This window comes from Apis florea, unplaced genomic scaffold (genome assembly GCF_048593485.1).
Source record: "Apis florea isolate Af1SG1 unplaced genomic scaffold, ASM4859348v1 contig_2897_pilon, whole genome shotgun sequence".
NCBI lineage: Eukaryota > Metazoa > Arthropoda > Insecta > Hymenoptera > Apidae > Apis > Apis florea.
The window spans coordinates 1,105,954-1,123,032 of record NW_028256665.1 but is presented as its reverse complement, the minus strand read 5'-3'; the positions used below and the strand labels follow the sequence as shown (position 1 = coordinate 1,123,032).

The 17,079-nt window shown below is 43.1% G+C and overlaps 1 protein-coding gene across 6 annotated transcripts in view; it reads left to right on the top strand.

The window, feature by feature from the left end:
• Positions 1-17,079, top strand: part of LOC100869960 (agrin) — a 314,930-nt gene that overhangs the window by 220,319 nt on the left and 77,532 nt on the right. The window lies entirely within an intron of this gene.

Below are 17,079 nucleotides of genomic sequence, written 5' to 3'. Positions count from 1 at the left end.
CGATATCGTTGGATCCGGCTGCATCGACACGTGTCACGCTTCTAAAACGCGGCGGGGATATGACGGTGGAGGTGGGGGGAGGAGGGAGAACGTCTGGCTTTCTGGAATCAGGATTGACGTGTATCCATTTGTCGCGTTAGCAATTCCGGAAGAAAACCGCTTCTTTTAACTCTGCTTATTCTCGCCGACCAGTTTATAAAGTTAATCTCGCGTATTATTTCTATTCCGACGTCGGAGTGGAGAGCGAGTTTTCAACGCGGACGATTGACCGGACTAGGTTGCGCCAAGATTTTCACGAAAACAAAGCCACTTTCGTTTGTTATTCTCTTCTCCCGGGAAAATGGGCCGAGCGTGCAAAAAAGAAAAAGAAAAAGAGCAGAAGAGAAGCAAGGAAGGAAGGAAGGAAACACAAAGTCCTCCGAGTTGTCCACCACCGTGTATTAGTGTTAAAATTTCGGTCAGGGTGGAAAGAAAGTTGAAAGAACGGCCGAGATCACCGAATAAGATCTTTCTTCGGTACTTTGTATCAGTTTTAGAATTTCTCTCCCTCCTCCCACGAGTGGGAAAGTTAAGCCACTGAAAAAAAAATTACATCCAGTTTGGGGGAGTGGACTAGTTTTGGCTTCTGGAAAATAAGTTTGTTCGTGTCCTTCGAGTTAACCCCTCCTCTTCCACGGTGTGCAACATTCAAAAACTCGTTACAATTTTTCCAAATTCAATATTAATCTTATATTTGAGTCAAGGGAGGGGAGACAAAGTTTCGAGAACTTTGTCAATAAAAAAGATGATACGCGCGCGCACACCATCGATGCACATCCTGTTTGAACGTTAGAACAACGCGGTGTATATCCCGCGACACAATTACCGAGACGACGACGGTTATTTACATTTAATTGTTCCACGTCCTCGTTTAAACGTCCCTCGAATCTCCTCCCCTCTGCGACGTCAATTTATCCACACTTTGAAATTCCGAGATAAACCCCTCCCTCGTGAAGGATCGATCGAATTTTCGCGAATTTTATTCACGAATCGGTGTAATGTAAAACGCGTGCACGGTTTTAGAGAAAATGATCGGGGGAAGAGGGGAAATTCGATGTAGAATGTAGGCGGGAAAAACAAAGGGAGCACGCACACGCGCGCGCACACACACACGCCTGGAAAAACGTATTTTTATCGGATCTCTTTTTACCTCGCCCCGTGTCCGGCCACGATCTTGCCACCATGAATTAACCATCGCCCGACACCCGATTTTTGCTCCCACCTCGATTCTCGAAACGATCTTTTATTCAAACGAGCCTACGCGCGCTTGTATCGACACCGCCTCCTCTCTCCTCCTCTTCTCTCGAGGAAAAGAACGAATCCGCCTCGAAAATTTTCAGGACCTCTCGATGGAATGTTTTTACGATGGAGAGGAGGAGGAGGAGGAGGACAGGTGGCCAAGCTGTTGGTGCGTTCGTGGAAATGTACTGGGAATTCTTTCGAGTTTCTTCTGATTGGTGGGTGGAAAATGGAAATGGTGTCGACGATTTGAAATTACGATTAATCGAACTTCTCTCCGAGAACGGTGCTTTTTAGAGTGAGTCCGTACCATTCGATCGGAATGGAAGATCGATCGATAGAGCGATATAGGAGATAATTTTGTATAAAGAAGTGTATCGACGAACAAACGGGATCAGAATCATACGGCAATTTACGGTTGAACGTAAATAAAGGGGGAAATTTATTAGCCCGAAATTTCCATCCAGTTTTCACCAGCCCAAGTTTAATCTAGTTACGTTGCACAAGTTCTTCGTTACACAACTCATCCTTTGTACTTCGCGAATACACAAAGTACACTACGGAACGCTTCGTTATCGTCCACGGTATTATAGTTGCAATTATAAGCGTGTAATTATTAGGCAAAGTATCGAGGCAAACTGTTCCGCCTCGATGATGGAATAATATCGAGCAAGATTGGTGGTGGATTCGGATCGAGGGGAGAGATTCGAAAAAAATAGAAAGCGAGCGAGCGAGATCTTTGACGCGGCGGAAGAAATTTTTCATCAAGCTCGAAAATATTTCGGGAATCCGGAAAATTCGAAATTGGAACATAACGCGTTTATCTCGAAAATTTCCCTCTCCCCCTCCGCCCCCTTCGATTCTTCATGGATCGTTGGACCCTTTTACGGCGAGAATTAATTTCGCTCGCGTGCCATGAAATTTAATATTATGCGCAACCAGCTCTGACGCATAATTTTCACCGTGGCGCTCGTTCAAAGTCTATCGAAGACTTTCGACAAACTTACGGCCCGCTCGCATCCTCGTCCTCCTCCACTTTCAATTACTCCCCGAGACGAGCCAGAGATCCTGAAAAGTCTGGAAATGACGCGCGAGATCACAATTGTTGGAGAGCTCCAAGCTTTTTAGCCAGTTTAAGTGAAAACACTTGGTCGTCGACCATGTCTCGTCGCACGAAACTCTCGTCCTTTTATCAATCTATTCTTTGCAACGTGGAGAGGGAAGAGGGGAGAGAGAGAGAGAGAGAGAAACAGCGTTTCGAACATTTGTATTTTGTATTCACGGATCGATACACGTGTTCGTTCAAATTTGTTTCGAAATCGAGAGCCTGAAAAGCACAAACACCGCCCGATAAATCAAACAGATATTAAAAATTGGTATTAAAAATTCCAAAGCATGAGTACAACAAGTGTGTATACCTGAAACAAATATGAGGTATGGACAAGGTACGGTATTGTTCATTTTTAACGATGTGGATTTTCGAGAGAACATTTTTTTTTTTTTTTCCTTCTCCAATGTTAATTTTAATACTTTAAAATCACTGGGAAATTTGGAGGGAGAAGGGGGTAAATAAAAAACAGAATTTCAAATAATAATCACATCTACAATCATATCGAACGAATGAAAAAAATTAATTTTTATTACGATCGTTTTTCTTTCTTAACAACGTCGTCAACTTTTCTATTTTTATCTTTTATTTCGGGTTTAAATATTCATAGAGAATTGTACATTTTAAAATAAAGCTTCTACCATTCCCGTTTACCGAATTTAACATTTTTCACATTTACTTTTTACGATACGGAATTTAAAAGTTCGAAATGTTGATTCTCTCTCTTTCTCTCTCTCTCTCTCTCTCTCTCTCTCTCTCTCTCTCTCGTGAATGAAGCTATCGATGAAGCGATAGTTCGGGGAAAAAAGTCTAGAGAGAGGGAAACGAAGGATATCGAAGGAAAAAAAGGGTATTCTCGATTCGTAACTTCTTCTCTAAAATCGAATTCAGACTCTGGGGTACACGTATTATCACGCCACCCGTTTCCCTTATTCCCTCTTTTTATCCACCTACTTTCCTTCTTATCTTATCGGGGGTAGTTCTGGTTCATTGCGAGCTCGCGCTCCGAGTCGGTAAGATGGTCGAGCTTCCGTGTTATTAAACAAGACCCGTAATAGTAATGATACTTAACATCAGCCTCTGTCTCCTGTTGAAGTAACCAGGCTTTTTAAATTTCTATATTGCATCGTATCCTATCGAGAAAAAGAGAGAGAGAGAGAGAGAGAGAGAGAATTTTCAAACCTTTTCCCTCGCTATCTGGTTATTAAAGCGATATTTAAATTAGAGATACGGAAAGAGAGAGAGAGAGAGGGAAAGATCGTGAAATTTTATCGCTTTCTTTCTTTCTTTTTTTCTTCTTTTTCTCGAAAGCGGGCATGGAATTCTCATTCGGCCTTAGCATCTTTCTAACAGCTTTCCCATGTGCACGTAAATTATTATGCGAGCAAACAATGTGGTAGTGGCGTAACAGCATCGTGTAAAATAGCCGAGTGTCCCTAGCGGTTTCTCCGGACGAGTTTTCCTTCTGATGTTCTCTCTCTCTCTCTCTCTCTCTCTCTCTCTCCATCCACCAGAGTTTCTCGTTCACGCGCTCCTCCACGTGTTGTTTAAAGTATCTCTACGCCACGTACATATCCAAGCTCGGTCCCCGTTATCCCTCATTCTTATTCTCAGCCGCATACTTTCAATTTTTGCCCGTTTCACGCGAACCAGTATTTCCTCTCGTGCGTTTATTCCTTCGTAGAGCGAGAGATACTCGAGGATGAAGGATCGTAAATAAACGTATCGAATCTTTGCGTCACGGGCGAAATCAACGAACAATTTATAATATACGCGTTTACTCAGGTTCCACGATTTTTCATTCCTTCGTTTAATCCCCTTTTCCACCACTCGTGCGCTTCAACTTCGTTGAAACGTTGAAACCTCTCCCTCCCCGCCAGCGATGTCAGCACTATCTTCGGACGATTGGCGACGAATCTCGAGCGAATAGCCGGGAATAAAACGGATAAACAGGCGAACAGATAAGGGAATGAAAAAGAGGGAACGGATGATAAGCGCGCGCGGTCTTAAGCTCGAGCTTTCTCGCGCGTTCTCTCGGCTCCGTTGTTTCAACTACGAATACGCCGTTATCACGCTTCCTCAGACGCCCCACCGTAATAAATTTCCCGATTGTTTAATTTATTTTCGCGCCCGTATCATCCTCGACGAGATTCGCGCGCGAAATCGTTCGATAAATCGCCCGTAAATTTCCACCCCTCGTTTTGCGGCCCCCTTCTCGCTATTTGTTAACGCGATTTCATCGCGCGATCTTTTCCATACGCTTTTCTCCAAATGCGTCGAAACGAATCTCGCGAGAAAACGGAGGGAGAGGAACTCGTCTCGACGAACACGAGAAACTGACCTCCTCGAATTGAACTCGCCGATTTACAGTCTCCAAATACCTCCTCCCCGTGATAAGCAAATGAATTGTTTGCACTCGGGGAATCTAGAGAATCGTTTCCGTCGATCTCGCGAATTTATCTCGAGACGAAATAGAAATCTCATTATGGGGAGCTTCTTAAAACCGGTTGCATAAGAAAATTGAATTTCATCGATCGGGGGTGTGAAGTCAGATGGGGAAATTGAAAATGATAAAATTTATTCCGGTGACAATTTCCCCCGTGTGTAGATCTCTCGCGATTAACGAAGATTATATTCCTCCCGCTATTTTTAATCGTGTAGAGAGAGAGAGAGAGAGAACGTGAGAAAATTAAATTAATCTTATCGGCTTAAGGGAGGTCCTTTCCGGAGCCGGATACCAACCCCGATCCTTTCGTTTCCGGTTCACGTCGCACCCACGGAAACGCTACCTGTTCCTGCTGTTTTCTTCCTCTGTTGGTGTTGGTCACTTGCCACGCACAGTTTCGCCCGAACCTGTACCGTCCAGTTATTAAATTTCCCTAAACGAGAAATTTAATAGAGCAACGGATTAAAAAGCGTCGTATCGTTATATCGAGTGTAACATAGGCGAATTAACGAAAAATTTTACTTTCCTCGCTTTGATCAGATTCCTGCTGCGAACAAAGGAGGAATTTTATTCGGGTATTTAATAATTCGCGTAAAGATGTAAATTATCGAATTAATTAATACGGATCGAATCTGGACAGGAGAGGAGGTATCGTTATCCGGAATAATTCGAGCGGCGTTAAATAAGGAGATCGGCGATTTTTCCAACGTTAGACGTTGAGGTCGAGAAAGGCACGAAGCCAATGGGATGTAATTAAGTTAATCGGGGACTATCTCCTCGGTACACTTCATTACATCTTGAAGCTAGCAGGGCTCGGTCAACTTTTATCGAATTTACCGCGGCGATAAATCGTCGATATCACGGCTCCTTCTTATCTGCCCGTTTTCCACCGTCGTCTCGACAGAATGGGACGGAGGTATTGCCTCCTCGACACGAATTTTACGCGAATCACTTCCGTCGAAAAAAAGAAAAGATCGATTAAAACGTTGATTGAACGTTCCTCGACGCGAATGGCGCGTGTAATTAAATTATTTCACAAGGTTATGAAACTGTATAACGATTTTCGTGCTCACGAGGGAATGTCGAGTAATACTTTATGATTCATCTTCTTTGATATCCTATTTTTCCTTCGAGCACAAGTTTTCTCGCCAAGTTTTTCACATTATTTCAACACTCGATTTCTCTTCATTTCAAAAATTTCCTCCCCGTACGTACGACTGGCGAGGTGTCATCCCCATCACGTCGGGGTAATATTCCATACGGGCATTGAAAGAGCATTTAATGGCCGGCATACATCTTCATTTCGCGGAATGGCGTCTCACCGCCACTTCTCCTTTCTCGAGTTCTTGACTGATCCCTGTGACGCTTGTACCATTTCACGTCTCTCGTGAGACGGGGAGGGGAGGGCGTATTCGCGGCAAAAATATCCAGGAGGAGGGATATAAATTCGATCCAAGTCCTCGAGGGAATCCCTCGATCGTGATTTAGGCGAATATCCGATGAAGAAAGGTGAACGACTAATGCGTTCCGGGGAGCGTCGTTATGATACAGGGAGCGCGTTTCGCGTATTTTTCACTAACAGTGGATCGTTCGAGCATCTTTAGGGATGGTTCGAGTGGGAATCGAGGATACGGTGTTCCACTCTCCTCTCCGTGGAACGCATTGTTTTAAGAGAAACGTCACCGAGAAAAAGATCGTTCTATCCTTCCTCCTTCTCTTCTTATTCGTCTCCTTTCTCGCGTAGAGAGAGAGAAAGAAAAATGTAATAAGAGTGTGTTTCTGAAATCGTGTCATCGGCAGAACACGTATCCGCGTTATTTGTGCCGGGTCGAGCAACATTTTAACTCGGACGCGATTAATGATCGGCTCGTATATCATTTATGAGAAATTGTTATGCCAATATTGGTGTTATTAAATAACAATTAATAATAATTGTCAGGAAATACTGTACCAGTATTTAACTCGCCTCGACGAGGAGGAATTTCAATAACGTCAGTATTTCGAGTTAAGCTTTCTCCATATAATAATAATAATAATAATAATAATAATAATAATAATTTTCCAATTTTCCAGTATACGCTCCGTTTAAAATAATTAAACTTCGTGTTCCCTTTCTTCCCTCTCTATTCGAGAAATTGAAAAGGCGCATAAGGAAACGTTCAAGTTCATCACCATCCCGTTCCCTCGAGGGTCATTTATTCTCCGTGGAGAGCGCGAATTTTATCTAGACGTTGCTACCGTTTCCGTTCTTCGGCCCAAGATGAATGATACCGCTACACTAATACGTACAGTCAGCGATATGTAATACAAAAGAAAAAAAAAAAGAAAAGAAAAGAAAAGAAATATGATTAATCACGCAATCACGTTTGTGAAGCATAAACTTTCATCTTGTCAACGGCGCTTATCGCTGTTATTATCATTTTCTAAATACACTAGTGTCTCTATTACTTTCCAGACAGTTCCAGATAAACCGAATATTCCCTTTGCTTCCTGCTTTACACGCGCTCGCGTTTCATTACGTTGCCCGGCCATTCTACCGGGGACGGTGTACCTGCAACCATTCGTACGTTGACCACGTACAGGCCGTATTATTATTATTATTATTATCATCATCGTCACATGGAACAACGTTTCCCCTCGTGCGTTTACTTATTCCACTTTGGGAATATCGAAGCTCGTCCTCTCTAATTATTATTATTATTATTATCATTCCTTGTCCTCGACGAATCGGATCGCTGCTTGGCGAAAATTTCTTCCAAATCTAGATAAATTTTCCACGCGTCGAAATCGTAAACTTACTTAATATCGTTCCACCTCTCTCAATTTCGCCGTAACCTTGCCACGGATCCACTCCCGCTCCTGCTCTTCAATTATTACAGCGAGCGAAGCCTGCTGCGGTATTTTCAGGCTGTTTTGACGATAACTGATGGGACAGCGGGGTTCGAGCTATCGTCCCAGACGTTTATACAGGGCTCGTACACAGACACGCGGCATTGTTTCCACCTAGCTTTCCAACCGCTAGCCTACCACCACTAGTCCTCCCTTCGCAATGGTAACATTTCCCCGCGAAATTTAATTCCGCCACCGGCATTCTTACCCAGCGCTATGATTTATAATGACATTGAACCGGCGCGACAACATATAGAATGCACGGTTACGCGTGTTATAAGCTCCCCTGATACCAGCCTGGTGAAATATTGTCCCCGTTCTCCTCTCCAATGAACTCGTCTCTCGTTTACCCTGCAAAGTGACAGCCAACCCCCTCTCCCTAAACACGGTTTCTCGAGAAATTCAACTCCTCGTTTCATCTGTGCTCTCGCGGAATAAGTAATCGTCGTTTTCTCGATCGAAGGAGAGTAGAAGGGTTTAATTTTGGGGGAGATGATGGGAGTGGAGCGTCACTGTGCGTCGGAAAGTTTATACACGAAGAAGTCGCTTCTTGCCGTGAGTTACGGAATAAAAATGAAGCTGGATAATGGGATACCGGTGGAAGCGAAAGCAGCAGGGGAACGGAATTAAAACTAAGAAATTGCGTTGTTCATCCGTCCAACGGTGTATACGGGCTGGTACAAGCGGATAATCAAGGCAACAGTATTGTTTATCCAGCCGGTTTCTTGCCGACTCAACGCCATTTTTCTTCCTCTGCCTTATCTGTACGGCTCCATTCACGCGCAATGGGAACAGGCCACGCGCGCGAAATTTAATTCTCTCCGCTCTCTCCGGGATTGATAACGAACGTTGAATCGGTAGCATTCGCTTATAATATACGTCTCGCTATTGTAGCCTGTGTACCGTTACGCGAAATACCGTGCGTATTAACCACGCTCAATGAAGAAGTCTCGTGGCAAGAGGGGTCTTTCGTTACCGCCTATCTCCGCCTCAGACGCTTTGTCGACAATCCCTTTGACACCGCACGCTATGGTAGAAGAGTTAATTTGTAATATATTCGAAGTCGTAAAAATTATTTATGAAATTATGTTAGGAGAGAATATTAATTATTTTGATGTATTTATAAATTAGACTATCGTCACGAATCGTAATTAATCTATTACGGGAAATGAACAAATTTTTATATCATATCGATATACGTTAAAATACTTTGGATTCTACGCTGCTGCATCGAAGTTTATACGGATCGTCGTTTTTGGATCAATAGATCAGATCCGTATTTCTTCCACCAATATCATTTTTCACTTCCTATGAAAAACGCTGGTCAAATTGGTCGAACTTATACGTTCAAACACATCGTCGATCGAAAATAAACGTTTCTTTCCAGATCTTTTCTACCAGTGAACAAATCGAATTATATACGGCCAAGTATATTTCCGAATTTTTCAACCGATTCCCCGAGACAAGCGTAGCAACTATACAATAATTTCGTAATACTACTCGCTCCATCCAAGCTTGCTCGTTCGGCGCGTCCGTGAGAAAATGCTCAAAGAAAATTCGCTGCTCCTCCTCGGTCCATGCTTGGAATATGAAATTCCTCCCATCTTTACACGCGTTTACACGCGAGAAGCGGGGAAAGTGGAATAGGAGCCGCGGACGACCCGTTGTAAACAGAGAGGCGAAACATCTCGCGGATACGCGCGACCTTATGGGACAGACACGGGGCTGTAAGCAAGCAGAATCGCACGCGAGGGAATTCGATGGCGCACCGCTCTCGGTTTTCAAGGCTTTCTGCACACCAGGGGGAGGGGAGCGCGGAAACACGACAAGCACGTCGTTCACGCGGCGCCGTCACGCAATTTCATATCCGGCCGAAATGCATCCTTTCCTTTTTTTTCATTCGTTCGCACAAGGCGAACGATAGAATTCCTTCCAGCGATAACGGCGTTTTCATGCTGTTCAATTAATTCGAACGAATTTCTTTCTTCCGACGAATGTTTCGATCCCGCTTTAAATTCTCTTATTCGAGTATTTCCGTGACACTTGGAGGGTATTTTCATTTTTATTCCCGGGGAATAATTTCAACGTATCCCACTCCCGCGTATTAGTTTTCTTGCGCGGTTGTCCGACCGCATACCGGTTCATTCTACTGCGGGCGGCTATGCTCTTGAATTATTTTTTGGCGTACCGCGTGCTACGAGTTATCTTTATCCCAGAATGCACGTTTAGAATTTAAAAATTCAGTCCAGTCCTGGAATTTAATTAGACTCTGTTATTTTCTATTATATATATATTTTATTATTAGATGTATTTATTCCCATTTAATATCTCCCATGAATTTTCGACACGATTCATTCGAGACCGTGTCCACGTATAGGAATATCGCGAACGTTCCTCGCGCCGCTATGCGCAAATATTATAATATCGTTCGAATCTAAGATGAGAGTGCAGATGTGCTCGCTGGAAAAACGTGACACGCGATACGGGTGCAAATCCTCGACGATATTAGATGGTAGACAGACGAATGGCGGTACGTGTGCGACGTACATGCATAATCAAGAAAGGAAACGTACAGACGAAGGATTTATCATCGAGACATATTGAATTTCTCCTCGTATCTCTTCCAAACGAATTAGCATAAGTTACTTTTAATAATCCTAGAAGAAGAAGAAGAAGAAGAAGAAGAAGAAGGAGAAGAGAAAAAGGAAACTGTATCCTTCATCGATCCCTTAAAATTCCTAAAACCTTGCTACGAACGAAACACGAGAAAAAAACAACGCTTCGATGGAAGGTTAAGAAGAAAATCTTTCGACTTTCCAGATCCTCGCTCGCCTCCTCTTCTTCAATCTGTCTTTCGATCGAACGAACGACTCGTGGATAAGGATAAATCGTTTACTTGATGGCTTCGCCATTGTTTCTCGCGTTCCATTTACGTGTCTCGTTGGAGTCGCGGAATATGCATACGTTCCTCCTCCTCCTTCTCCTCTCTTCTTCATCCCCTCGTATATCTACGCGTGTTTACGCGATAGAGATTGCGCAAACTGGATGCAAAGTAAATAACAACATCCGCTATGATTGCATGCAGGCGATACAGAGCCGGGGGCTCATAGAGCTGCGCGAGTATTCATTGTCGCGCGTGGATTAGGAAACAGACTGTGCGCGCTTTATGATTCTACCGCGTTCTCAATCTGTTTCGAATGATATTTCGTAATTGGAAGAAGAAAGAAAGGTGTGAATTGGGAATGAAGGGAGCAGAAATGAGAAATTATTATAGAAATTGTTCGATTCTTTTTTTCTTTTTTTTTTTTTCTCTCTTACAGCGAAAGTAAAGACAAATCTTGTTCGATTCTCGACGATCGAGGAGCAAAAACGTGCGAATCGTTTTATTTTCGAAAAATTCGGTGGAATTGTGAAACGAATGTTTCACAACGGGGGCATTTCGAAGCGGAAAGAGAATGGGGACGAAGGGAGAAAAGTGATGAAAGGGATGTAAGTTTTCCGGAGTCTGGGAATAAATTACGCGACCTGGAAATTTCGACAAATTTCGTAGGGGAGCCGTCTTAATCCATTCTCGAGAGGAAGTTTCAATAAGACCCATGAGTTATACCTCGCCATAAAGACTTCTCTATTTTCGTCCCAACCTACCTTTCTGTAAATCTTCCACCCTCTTCTCCCGTTACCGTGACATATACCTCTCTTGTACCCTCTCTTATTCTTTTTTCCTACACTCCACGTATTCGATCAAGCGTTATTACATATTTCATTCCATCTCTGCTTCTATTCGATCACAGATGCGATCGTCGTTTTTCCTTTTTCACGAGGAAGTTTAATTTTTTTAATATTATCGTCGAACGAGGGGGAAGATAAATTTGTACAAATTAACGTAAACAGCCTTCGAAATGGCGTATATTATATCAGATTCGTAATCTCATAATTTATGTAACGAAAAATTGGGGTAACGTTAAAGCGATACATTATCGAGAGGTGCGTGCATTAAGTATTAAAGAATATCGTGCGTTCGTTATTCAGCTTATTATTTGAGCCCGTTATTAAACCCGCGATCGATCTAAAAATTATAATATTTACTAAATAAAACGTGATTAAACGCGAAATTAAAGAACACCGTGTTGATTAAAGTTTCAAATATCAAAATTTGATATATCCGATCGTTTCTGCCCATGATTTTTATTAAATTTTAGCTAAATTTCAAGGGATAATAGATGAAGGTAAATAGAGAATTGGACAAAGGTTACTGGATTAATCCATAATTCACCATTCCGGTTAACTGTCTCGAGTCGTCCGACAAAAAGCAGTAAATAAACTTCCGGCCCATTTCTCCCACACACTGGATTCACTCCACTTCGATTCGATTCGAAAACACGGTGACTCGCGTGATAAAATAACAAGTACGATTCCTTCCCTCGAAAGAACACAGTATAATATCTCGTACGAAAGATTTCGTACCCTCTAAAAAACTTCATCCATTTGTACGAAGGTATAATAAAATTATTAAATAGCAAGATAAATTCCCCTCTTAACAATAACATACCTCGTCTGTCTCTTTATTTATCTATCTCGTATTTCATCTTTTGTCCGACCCGAAACCCCTCCTCCTTCTCCTCCCTATCCTTTCGCTCTCACCTTCTATCCAGAATTCCCCGGCTCCACGGCTAATCCTGAAAAATAGCGCGCGGCATTTTTCACGGGATTCAGAAGTAACAATCTGTAACGGAGAGAAGCCGTGGATACGGGCTCCTTCTTTTCTAACGGTCAATGTCTCAACAATTGTATAGCTTCGAATTCGAGCTTAATGAAACTTACGCGTGCAAATTTATCTTCAACTCTTTAAGAGGAAACAGATTTAATTTCAATCGGCGTCAAAGAGAATTTTTACTTATCGTAAGCTTACCGTAATGTTACTCCTCCCGAAATAAATCAAAAATCTAATTTCACAATACATAAATCACGAGAGGTTTCTCGTGTGGAGCCCCTCAAGAACAAAAACAACCCCAAATCCATCCTCGCAATATTCATCGTACACAGAAGAACTTTAATATACGTTGAACAAAAAACTTTGATATATTTATGGAGAGCGTAAGAGGGGGCAAAAAAAAAAAAGAAAGAAAATAGAAGGAAAAATTCATCGCGCTACTACACTTGGACAACCGCCTCTTTCGAATCGATTTATTACGTTCAAAATCAACGGAATTCGATCGATCTGAAATATTTAACACTGTTCTCCTATCCTCCTTCATCCTCGTCTCGAGTTTCAGAGAGAAGGAAGCATCTTTTCGATGCGGAACGAAAATAGAGGGATACAATTTCGTCGAACATTATTTATGCGTGCTCTATCTCTCCCCTTTTCCCATTTTCGTTCTACTTCGCGCAGTCTTTCTTGCGGCTGCCTGTGCTCCGAGCATCCGGGACACTAAGTATGCATAGCCCGGTTTCTGGTCTCGAGTACGCGTTCGGACTTCACCTCCGGTTCGTAACTAGTTGGCACCGAGCCATGCATAGAGCCATGCACGCTAATAAGTGTAGCAGCTTCAGCCCCCCTTCTCCTGCTAATATTCACCCCGCCTGACAAATGCTTTAATACCTGCCATCGCCAATACTCGACCACCTTCGTATCACCCCTTCCATTCGACGGAATTCCCTTTTTCGAAGGGAGGTCAAAGGAAACGATAGTAATTGCACGTTCTCTTAGGAGTTGGATCGAGAAATTTCAAATTTTGGATTTATATTATTCGTGAAAATTCTTGCCACGAAGAAGAAGGAAGCAAACAAAAATGAAAAGAGCAGGTGTGCGAGTAATGAGTAACCGCCCGATTTCCCAGTTACGACGAACAAATGGTGTATATTTCACTGGCCACGAACGAGGAATACGAATTGAAAACGCGAACAGTCGACGAATCACGACGGACACGCGACGACGTCCATTCGAGACGACGACGGCCTCGTGCATTCCAAACAAACTCGCCGCACAATTTCCGGGTCGCGTGAAATTGCAATCTCTCTCTCTCTCTCTCTCTCTCTCTCTCCCCTTCCCTTTTCCCGAGTCTGTAAAAGCCGTTTTATTTTCCTCTCCTTCCACCTGCAACTACGCAAACCCTCCTCCCCCTCTCTCCGTTACGCAACAAAATTTCCTTTGTTCGCGGTGTACTCTTTCCACGATCTTTTTACCCCGTTTTATTGAAATTTCGCGCGCGCTTTGGATTTCGGGTAACGATTAAACTATCGATCGAAGATGGACACTTTCCAAATTCCTGGGAGTTTCGTTACATCGAACGAAACTCGAAAGAGAAAAATATCTATTCGCGAAATTGTATATCGTTTTTAACATATATGGAAATAAGTTCCATCAATGATCGAGCAATTTCTATTCTCCTCCGACTCTGTGGTCTTACCACCACTCCACTATTATGTCACGTAGAATTTCTTTCTACGTGGGTGAGCACGTACCACTGGTCTGACCGTGCGTCGCACATACACCATTTCCCCGAACGACATACGAACTTGTTCCATTTGTCCGGCCTGTGTGGCTGATTCCACTTATCTGGACGCGCGGCGACCGTTCATTTGTTTCGTATAGCGCAGGTCTTGTTCGAGTCCTATTCTCGTCGCGTTCGCACCGCCCTTTCTTCTTGTTTGACACTGTCACGTATATTTCCTTTTTGGAACAAATTTCGTATTTCGCTATTTCGTATAACGAGGTTATTTGTCACCAGGTGGCGGTAATGTCACCTTTAAAAATTATTCTCGCGATTTCGCGTCGAATTTTAATTTCTTTCCCTTCTCGAACAATCGCCAGGCGGCTTCGCCAAAAATTTGACCACGAATGGGCGTCGAAAGCAACGCGATCAAAGAATTCGAAGAAAGGAAAGGAAAGGAAAGGAAAGTTAACCCTCGTCAATTATTCAAAACTTGCGAAATGAAACCGAAGATTTCTTCCCTCCCCCTTTTCTCCCTCTCTCGATAAATTAATAATTCAGCGAAATTAAGTACGTTTGACTATACTGCTGCGCGCTACTTTCAAACCGTTCGTCAAACAAAGGTGAATTATTTAGAGCCGAAGCGGGAACATCGACGATTCCCTTTTTCGCGTGTACGTCCTCCTCTCCTCGATTTCCCGCGTTTCGTCGTTGGTCCCGCTCCAATTTTTCCGCTCCCTTTTCGCCGTCTCGCCGCTCGTGTATCGAAATCCTCGCAAAACTTCTCCCCCTTGACGCAGCTGCCAGACAGAGAGTCAGCCGTACGCAAAGGTTTTCTCTCCTCAAGGAAAAACTTGGACGCAGCCACAAGGCAAGCGGAAAAAGGGGTCAAGAGGGAGGGAGGGATAGGGGCGAGGTAAGACGTTTTACTTTTTTTTTTTTTTTACTGTTTAAATCGTAGACGATTTCGACAGAGCCACTTTAAAGCAGGGGAGGGGAGAACTAATTACAGCGAGGGCGATGATGGTAGGCCAAGGAGAGGTAGAAAAGTTTTTTACGCCCTTAACGAAGAATCCCCGGGAGGGATTTGATGCTTTTTCGAATCAAAGTTTTTTTCATGCCCCGTCACTTTGTCCCCCGTCCATTAAATTTCGAACGGCCTTGTCTCTTTCCCTTGTGACGATAAGGGAGGGAAAAATTTCGCTCGGAAAGGCTGGGGGGAAAAGTTCGTTTCCTCGGGTTAATTGCGCAACCAGGGCGGAGTAACGAGGTAATGTTGCTCCTCCAGATTGTTAAAAGTCTTGGTATTAGTTCTGGATGTCAGAAATTTACTTTCGAATATCCCTGAAAAAAAAAAAAAAAAAGAAATAAAAGATCGTATATCGAAAATATTTCCAATAACCAAGTGCCGCGATATAACGATTTATCATTCTCTCCCCGAAATAATTTCCCTTCGTTGTTGGAAATATAAAAATCAATATCGAGGGAAATAAATCGACGATTTTCGGCCGTAGTTTCCGCCGAAAAATTCGAGTTCTCGGCCATTGTGCGCGCTCAACCACAATCTCATACTCTATTTGTTAATGTACCAGTAACTTTCATCCTCCCTTCCATTATCCTTCTCTCCGAATGAAATTTTTATCTTTCCAATTCGAATGTGTGTTCACCGATTTTTAATGCCCTTCTTCCTCTCTCTCTCTCTCTCTCTCTCTCTCTCTCGTTTATTTCTACGAAGAGGAGAATCGAAGAGATAAAAAGAACGAGCTAAAAAGAGAGAAAGAGAGAGAGGGAGGGAGGGGGAGAGACTAACAACGATGGCGCACACGAAAAATATCAATTTCAAATTGACGGTCCAGCAAGCGGACCCGGTTATCGACTCTTCTATGGAATAAACCCGACCCACTTTCCACCGGACGCGTGATATTGGCAAACACCATTTTCATAAAGATTCAACGAGCGTCTAGCGTAACCTCGTGGTCAACGCGGAAGTCAACTCATCCCGCATTCATGTATTTACCACCTAACTGTCCCGGCCCTTATGTTTTATCCCCGACCGTTTTCAAGATGGCAGCATGGCCAGGGGATAGTTACCCCCCTTTAGACGGTCGAGTACAGATGCTGGGACGAGTCGAATGCGCCTTGGAAATGGGTTCTCGCCCTCGCCGTGTGGACAGTTCTGAAATTAGAAACTGGTGGTTGGGGGTTGGGGACGGAAAGAAGAAATTCGACGCACATTCCCGATGGAACGAGGCGGTGGAGGAGAGTTTCCACACGTGCCAATGGATCGCCTAAGTGGCAGAGAGCGCGCTAAAGTTCTGGATCAAGTGCATGGACCATGCGTCGATCTCGAAAACGGCCTTTTAAAATTTAAATTTTACGGCGGATAGAAACGGACCGGTGTCCACGGCCCACGGGTATCCCCGAAAGGGACAATTTCGGGGTTGGATTGAGCACTGGCGGCACGATACCGGCTGTTTCCATAGGGGAAAAAAAAAAAAAAAAAAAAGGAAAAATTCCAATGTTTCGTTATCCATTTTGTAGAAATTGCGCCCGTGTTGGAGGGAAGTCACGCGTAGATTTCATGCGAAATTTTACACTGGAATTTCTGTCCCTTTCTGCCTATGCGTGTCGCTTGCTCGATTTTCAGAGAGGGAGAAAATAAAAAAAATAAAAAAAAAAAAAAAATGAAAAATCTGTCGTATTTGCGATACGATGGACCGAGAATATTTACAATTTTCGAAACTTTCGCCGCGCGGGAAATATTTCCAACGATACATCAGTTTTTTTTTTGTCTTTCTTTTCTAATCGTTCTTTCCTTTCTCTCTCTCTCTCTCTCTCTTTTTTTCTTTTCCTTCCTTTTTTTTTTATTTTATTTTATTTCAATACACACCGAAAAAAACAGAAACGCATCCATCGTTCGACGATGC